Source organism: Sarcophilus harrisii, chromosome 4 (genome assembly GCF_902635505.1).
Source record: "Sarcophilus harrisii chromosome 4, mSarHar1.11, whole genome shotgun sequence".
NCBI classification, from domain to species: Eukaryota; Metazoa; Chordata; class Mammalia; order Dasyuromorphia; family Dasyuridae; genus Sarcophilus; species Sarcophilus harrisii.
The window spans coordinates 59075740-59083833 of record NC_045429.1 but is presented as its reverse complement, the minus strand read 5'-3'; the positions used below and the strand labels follow the sequence as shown (position 1 = coordinate 59083833).

The 8094-nt window shown below is 34.4% G+C and overlaps 1 protein-coding gene across 1 annotated transcript in view; it reads left to right on the top strand.

Annotated features, from left to right (window-relative positions):
- The first annotated feature begins 4566 nt into the window (after positions 1–4566).
- The window catches only part of LOC111720384 (putative dimethylaniline monooxygenase [N-oxide-forming] 6), a 72579-nt gene continuing 69051 nt past the window's right edge, over positions 4567–8094 (top strand). Inside the window, exon 1 of the mRNA XM_031936873.1 lies at positions 4567–4645. The gene's annotated coding sequence lies outside the window, so the exon portion shown is untranslated. The remainder of the gene's footprint in view (positions 4646–8094) is intronic.

Here is an 8094-nt window from a genome sequence, read left to right as displayed (position 1 = left end):
AACTTTCACATACCATAACTTATTCAGCCATTCTCCAACTGATGGGCATCCACTCAGTTTCCAGTTTCTTGCCACTTCAAAAAGGGTTGCCACTAATGTTTTTGCACATGTGGGTCCTTTTCCCTTCTTTAAGATTTCTTTGGGATACAAGCCCAATAGAAATAGTACTGGATCAAAGGGTATGCAGTTTGATAACATTTTTATTATATTAGCTCAGCCTACACATGAGCACATGATATTTTTCCAACTGATTAGATCTGCCTTTATTTGTGTGGAAAGTGTTTTGTAGTTGTGTTCATATAGTTCTTGACTTTCCCCTGGCAGATAGATTCCCAAATATTTTACACTATTGTCTGATTTTTATTATATAACATGACATATATGAAAGTATATTTAATAGAATTGCACAAATTTAACCTATATCAGGTTGCTTGCTATCTTGGGGAGAAGAGAGGTAAGAGAGGGAGAGAGGAAAATCTGGAACATAAAGCCTTACAAAAGTGAATGTTGAAAACATCTATGTATTTGGAAAAACAAAATACTATTAAGAATTTAAAAAAAGGATGTTGAAAACTCTCTTTATGTATATTTGGAAAATAAAATATTGAAAAATAAAAAAAAGAAAACATGCTATGGACACCGGCTTAATTTTATGCTTGTCCATTTCATGTTTGTTATCTGGGGCCAGGGCCAATGTTAGAGCAATTCTGGAAGATAATAGCTTTGGGGAAAAGTGCAAATTGGGTCTGTAAATAGATAATCTTGAAAACTAAGAGCATGCTACTCCCCATTCTCGGTGTTACCTTCCGGGATTCCTCAGTAGATTACAGAATGAAAGGTACCGTTTAGAACATCTGGCGCAACATCTCACCTGGATGACAAATGAAGACCAGACAGGGCAAGTCTAAGGTCACAATACTGATTTTTTGCAGAACTATAATGATGGCCTCTGTTTATTTCAGAATCTTCCAGAAACACAGCTCTTTCAAAAAAAAAAAATCACACTAAGGAGTTCCTGCTTTCTTTCTCACTCAACTACTGCTATCCCCACAGCCCATGCATGCTGTGATGCAACTCACACTATTGCCATATACCCCTGTGCAAATGTCAATCCCAATTATTTCTTAATTTTTGAGAATAATTTATGTAGTATTGGAACAATGTGGAATTGTTCTTTACAAGTTTGATAGGATTCTCCTATAAGTCCATTAGGACCAAGAGTCCTATTTCCCTTCAACTGATATTTAGTTTGCAACTAGTTCTCTTTCCTTTTCTAGTATTAGACTATTGGCATCAGCATTAAATGGGGTTGAGAAATTCTTCTGGTAGAAGTTAGGATTCTAACTGAGACTTGAAGGAAGTTAGGGAAACCAAGAGGCAGAGATGAGATGTGAGAACATTACTGCCATGGGGGACAGACAGTAAGAGCACACAGATTTGGGAAATGGAGTCTCCTAGCCAAGAAAGAAAGGAAACCAGTGTTGTTAGATGCAAGCATATGTGGAAGGGAATAAAGTGGAAAAAAACCTGGAAAAGTAAGGAAAAGATCCTGTTACATAGGGCTCTACAGGTCAAATAGAAAATTTTGTACTTGATCTTGGAAGTGATAAGGAGTCAGGAGTTTATTGAATGGGTCAGGATAACATGGCCAGACCTGTGATTTAATTAGCAAGCAAAATCACTCAGGCAGCTGAGTGGAAGTTAGAATGCAGTGGAGAGAGATTTGAGGAACTGAAACCATAGATGGTTAAGAAGATGGCATTTGAGGATGGAATTTGGATTCTTGGATCACAGCTTTTAAATCTAGGAATGAGTAGCTCCTGTCCACCAATGTAATGCATCAAATAAAAGGCTTCTAGGAGGGCAGGAAATCTTGTCAATTTAATCAAAATTAAACTGAAAAAGAAGAGAAAGAGTAAACTGCCTCTATTTATGTACTAAACCAAATTCTAGCGAGAATAACTTCAGTATAAGATGAAGACTGGCAATAAAGTCACCTAGAAATTGGAAGTACAGAAAAATTAAGATTGGAGTCTGGTAAAAATCTGTATTCTCAAATATCTATCCCCCATATATTTTTTCCCCTAAATCCTTTCCTCTTAAAATTCTTTCTAGTAAGTAGAGTATCATCCTTCTCCCCAACCTGCCAAATTTGAAACCTGAGTGACATCCTTTACCATCCCCATCTTCCATTTCCAGTCTGTTGCTAAGTCCTCTTAAATCTATCTAATTTCCTTCAGAGCTCAGTTTACACAGTACTTTCTCTATAAAGACTTTTGTGATTTCTCCAGCTGTAATGCCTTCTCCTAAAGAATTACCTTATATTAATTTGAATATATTTTGTATATGCTGGTACATATGTATTGTCTCTCCCAATAGATTGTAAACTCTTTAAGAAAAGGAATTGTTCATTTTGGCCTTTATATTCTCAGTGATAGAGTAAATAAATATATGTTATATTTGATTGGTTCATTGATCAACTATTGAGTACATAAAGAGTAATAATGAGGAGTGAAATGTGAATTAAAATAAAGACCTTGAACAGTACCTGCTCATACCTGTCATTTCCTAAATGCTTATTAAATGGGATGTAATAGAATTGGGGGTAGAATTCTGGTGTTTAACTTGATTTTTGAGAGAGCAAGTTGAGTTTCAAGTTGTAAGTGCATGAGGACAGTGGATTCCAGGGCCAGGCAGAAATAGGTCTCCCTTACAATAGAACTGACTGGAAGTCATAAAGTCCTGGGTACTAGTAGTGAGTTCCACAGAGTAATTCCAGGACCTGGGGGGGGGGGGGGAAGAACTTTGGTGAGAGAACTCTTACAGATACTGCATATTGAAATATGATTCTGGGATCACAGTTATTTCCCTATAAGAAAAGAGCTCTCCAGGAGAATCTATGAGAATGTAATTAGCAGCATTGATGAGATGCTTATGAGCACATGTAAGTGTATCTACAATTAATAAGAACCTGAGAAAAAAGGCATGAAGGCTGTCAAAAGAACATGGCAATAGTTGGTTTGAGCAGGACTATGCTTTGGGATTGTTCAGCCTATTTTAAGGCAGACATCCTCTCCTGCTCATGATAATAACATATATTCATTTTATATTTTAAGGGTTTTTTGAATTCCTTTTGTTACAATGAACCGCTGAAGTAGATATTGTAAGAGCTCTTTTGATCTTGACTTACAATTTATTTGGTATCGTTGATACCTTTAAGAAACTTTATCAATGCAGATATGAATTATTCCACAATGTATGGTTGTAGAATAAGATCTATGTGATGGAGAGATTAAGGGATTTTCTCAGAGTCACATAGTCAGTATATATAAAACGCAGCACTTGGAACCAGGTCATATTGACTTTGAGACTGAACTTTCTGTTCCTTATGCCATGTTGTCTGTCATGGCAAGTATCATTATTCCTATTTCACAGATGAGGAAAATGAAGCTTAGATAAATTTATAAGAATCTAAGTGGCAGAGTCGAGATTCAAAACCAGATTTTTTCCTAGCAAAATGGAAGGAGTCAAGAGTGTCTAGCCTCTGTCCTAGTCACTATATAGCAATAGTAACATGTAGTTTTCAACATGACATTGCCTTTAGCAAAATTCTAGTTCCTATTATAGATGGAAAATATAAAACAAAAGAAATGAGGGCTGAGAGTGTTCTTGACTATTGGGGGTTTAGTAGGGGGAGAAGACTTCTGTTGCTACTAGGAAAATAAGAGATCTTGACTATGGGGCACCAGATTAGAACCCAAAGCATTAGCATAAAATGAAAATAGGACTGTCTATTTGTAAAATTTGTTAGATGCCAAAGAGTGTCCTGGTAGCTCAACCAAATAGTAAAAATTTGGAGGACAAAGTTCCAAGCCACTGTTAGATCCCAGACTATGTTAGATTTGCTGTTTAGAGGCTCATGGGTTAAAAAAAAAAACTGAAAGATAAAATCAAAACAAAACAGAACAAACATGCTCTAAATCTCTTCAAAATATTCTCTATTTTCTCTACTCAGGAAATCTAAGTTGTGGCCCTTTAATCTCATAATTTAATGATTTCTCCAGTTGGGTAATTATCAATGTAGTCAGAAGATAATTGACTATCTTTCAAAAACAGGCCTTTCAGAATTCCTTATACTAACTTGAGATAAGAACATGGAAGCATTTTTTTGTTTTGTTTTGTGTTATTTTTTTCCCTAGGGTTACCAGGCAGGGAGAGAGATATTTCTTGCTTATAAATGTGGGAAATGTCATTTCCAGATGCTATGATCCAAGTTATTTACATGGAGCCAAGAGAGAACAAAACATCAACCTAGAAGGAAGTGATGTTAACTTTGGTATCTAAATCTCATCATTTCTTCATTTGGACATACTTGTTTTAAGCAATGAGGAAGAGCGTATAATATCTTAGGCTCTATGGGAGAGACTTTGCTCTCAGAGGAGTTGTTGGCTTAAATATTAACTTGTTGATTAATTTATTTCAAGAATAAAATTTTAGAGGAATGATCTCTGATGATAATGTGTTCTTTTTTTTTTTTTTTTTTTTTTTTTTTTTTTTTTTTTTTGCAGGAGTTGAATTTAGGATTATAAAGTTAGAGCTTAAAGGGATCTTTGAAATCTGTTTATACAACACCCTCATTTTACAGGTAAGAAAAAAGTTTAGAAATATGAAGTAACTTAAGCTAACACACTTGTAGCATTGGGATTTATGTTTGTCCCCTAGTATATTCACTCTAGGCATTCCTATTAAAAATATTAGAGAGCATAGGAAAAAGTAAATTATAAATATTATCTAAAACCAATAGCAAGCATTATTTGTAATGGTGAGAAGTAAGATACATTCCCAGTAAGATCAGGGGTGAAGAAAGATTCTCATTGTCACAATTATTATTTAACATTGTACTAGAAATGTTAGCTTTAGCAATAAGAAAAGAAAAAGAAATTAAAGGAATTAGAATAGGCAATGAGGAAATAAAACTATCACTCTTTGCAGATGATATGATGATATACTTAGAGAATTCTAGAAAATCTACTCAAAACAATTAACAGCTTTAGCAGAGGGATAGGATATAAAATAAACCCATACAAATCAACAACATTTCTATATGTTACTGACAAAGACCATCAGCAAGAGATAGTCAAGAATATCAAGGGAATTAAAAAAAATACAAAGGAGTAAAACTATATTATAAAGCAATAGTCATCAAAACCATTTAGCATTGGCTAAGAAATAGAGTGGTGGATTGTAATGGGCCAGAACATGAATCAATAATAAAGGCCTATAGTTATCTAGTATTTGATAACCCCTCCAAACTCCAGCTTCTGAAATAAGAACTCACTATTTAACAAAAATTGCTGGGAAAACTGGAAAATAATACGTCAAAAACTTGACATAGATTTATCTCTCTCACCCCATACTAAAATAAAATCAAAATAGGAACATGGTTTGGACATAAAAGATGATGCCATAAGCAAATTAGGAGAGCAAGGGATAATTTACCTATCAGATCTTTGGAGAAGGATAGAAAGAATTAAGGAACATTATCAAAGGCAAGATGAACAACTTTGATTACATTAAATTAAAAATGTTTTTGCACAAACAAAACCAAAGGAAATAATATTAAAAGGGAAGTGCAAAGCTGAGAAAAAATATTTACAGCCAGTGTTTCTGATAAAGATCTTATTTCTTTTTTTTAAATTTTTAATAGCTTTTTATTTACAAGTTATATGCATGGGTAATTTTATAACATTAACAATTGCCAAACTTTTTGTTCCAATTTTTCCCCTCCTTCCCCTCACCCCCTTTCCTAGATGGCAAGATGACCAATACATGTTAAATATATTAAAGTATAAATTAAATACAAAATAAGTATACATGTCCAAACCATTATTTTGCTGTACAAAAAGAATTGGACTCTGAAATATTGTACAATTAGCCTGTAAAGGAAATCCAAATTGCAGATGGGCAGAAATATAGGGATTGGGAATTCAATGTGATGGTTCTTAGTCATCTCCCAGAATTCTTTTGCTGGGTGTAGCTGGTTCAGTTCATTACTGCTCCATTGGAACTGATTTGGTACATCTCATTGCTAAAGATGGCCAGGTCCATCAGAATTGATCATCATATAGTATTGCTGTTGAAGTATATAATGATCTCCTGATCCTGCTCATTTCACTCAGCATGAGTTTGTATAAGTTTCTCCAGGCCTTTCTGAAATCATCCTGTTGGTCATTTACCGAACAATAATATTTCATAACATTCATATGCCACAATTTATTCAGCCATTCTCTAATTGATGGCCATCTACTCAGTTTCCAATATCTGGCCACTACAAAGAGGGCTGCCACAAACATTCTTGCACATACAGGTCCTTTTTCCTTCTTTAAGAAAAGATCTCATTTCTAAAACATATAAAGAAGTGTGTTAAATTTATAAGAATGTGAGTCATTCCCCAATTGATAAATGATCAAAAGATATGAACAGATAATTTTCAGATGACAAAATTAAAGTCATCTATAGTCATATGAATAAATGCTCTGAATCACTATTGTTTAGAGAAATACAAATTAAAACAACTCTGAGGTACCACCTCAAACCTCTTAGATTGGCTAAAATGACAGGAAAAAATAATGATAAATGTTGGAAGGGATGTGGGAAAACTGAAACATTAATTCATTGTTGGTGGAGTTGTGAACTAATCCAACCATTCTGGAGAACAATTTGGAATTATGCCCAAAGGGTTATAAAATTGTGTATATCCTTTGACCCAGCAGTGTCATTACCGGGTTGGTGTCCCAAATCATAAAGAAAGGAAACTACCTACTTATGCAAAAATGTTGTAGCAGCTCTTTTGGTGGTAGCAAAAAATTGGAAAATGAGTTGATGCCCATCAGTTAGGGAATGGCTGAATAAGTTGTGTAATATTAAGACAACGGAATATTATTGTTCTATAAAAAATAATGGACAAGCTGATTTTAGAAAGACCTGAAAAGATTTACATTAACTGATGCTAAGTGAAATAAGCAGAACTGGTAATACATTATACACAATAACAGCAAGAATGTGCAATGATAAATTATGAAAGACTTGGTTCTTCTCAGTGGTTCAGAGATCCAAAGTAATACTAATGGACTTTGGACAGAAAATGCCACCTGCATCCAGAAAAAGAATTATGGAGACAGAATGTAGATCAACACTTGCTATGTTCTTTTTTTTCTGTTGTTTTTTTTTTTTCAGTCTCTCCCATGGTTTTTCCCTTTTGCTCTGATTTTTCTCTCCCAACATGATTCATAAAGCAATGTGTATTAAAAATAAAACAAAATAAAAAATAAAAAAAAAATCTGTGTGTCTTCACTTAAAACCATAACTCATGAATCCTCACCAGTGTTTACTGTTTCATCAATCAGAGGACACTAGTTTGAAGCAAAGGCATAAAATGAAATAGCATAATAAAAGAAATTATAATAAAGTGTTCTTCCAATCAATGCAGAGTACCCTTTCCCACAAATGTACATACCAGTGGAGAGAGTGGCCATGAAGAGGAATAATGAGTAAACACACACAATGGAAAAACTTGTGGAAGGTTAATTCATATATTTTAGATGGTACAGAACCAGAGATGCTCCACTGGCTCATTTTGGGGGCCTGTTCTCTATTGGACATGGCATCTCTATTGGGTACCTTTGTATAACTGGTCTGCTGAATCAATCTGTAGTCCTATTTATCCCTACTGGTATTGTGGTTGTTGCTGGGCAAACAGTCTTACCTGAGCATTGTTCCATTAGCTTGCTGCATCTCTGCTGAATGCATTGTTTCGTTGGGGTTTTTGACTGTTATATATTACAGTCAGGGGCTTTATTCCCTATTACTGTCTTCTGGACTATTTTCATTAGGGCTACTTGTGGACCATCTCAGTTCCAATCTCCAATGATTTCATAACTAGAACATCTACCATATAAAGAGCCAGGCAGGTAATATTAAGTTTTTTTCTTAGACTCCTGTGTTTGCACAAAAATCAGTACTTTCTATTATAGATAACTAGATAATAATCTTAGTTATCCAATATCTTGCATGGTTTAGTATTAATCTACCAAT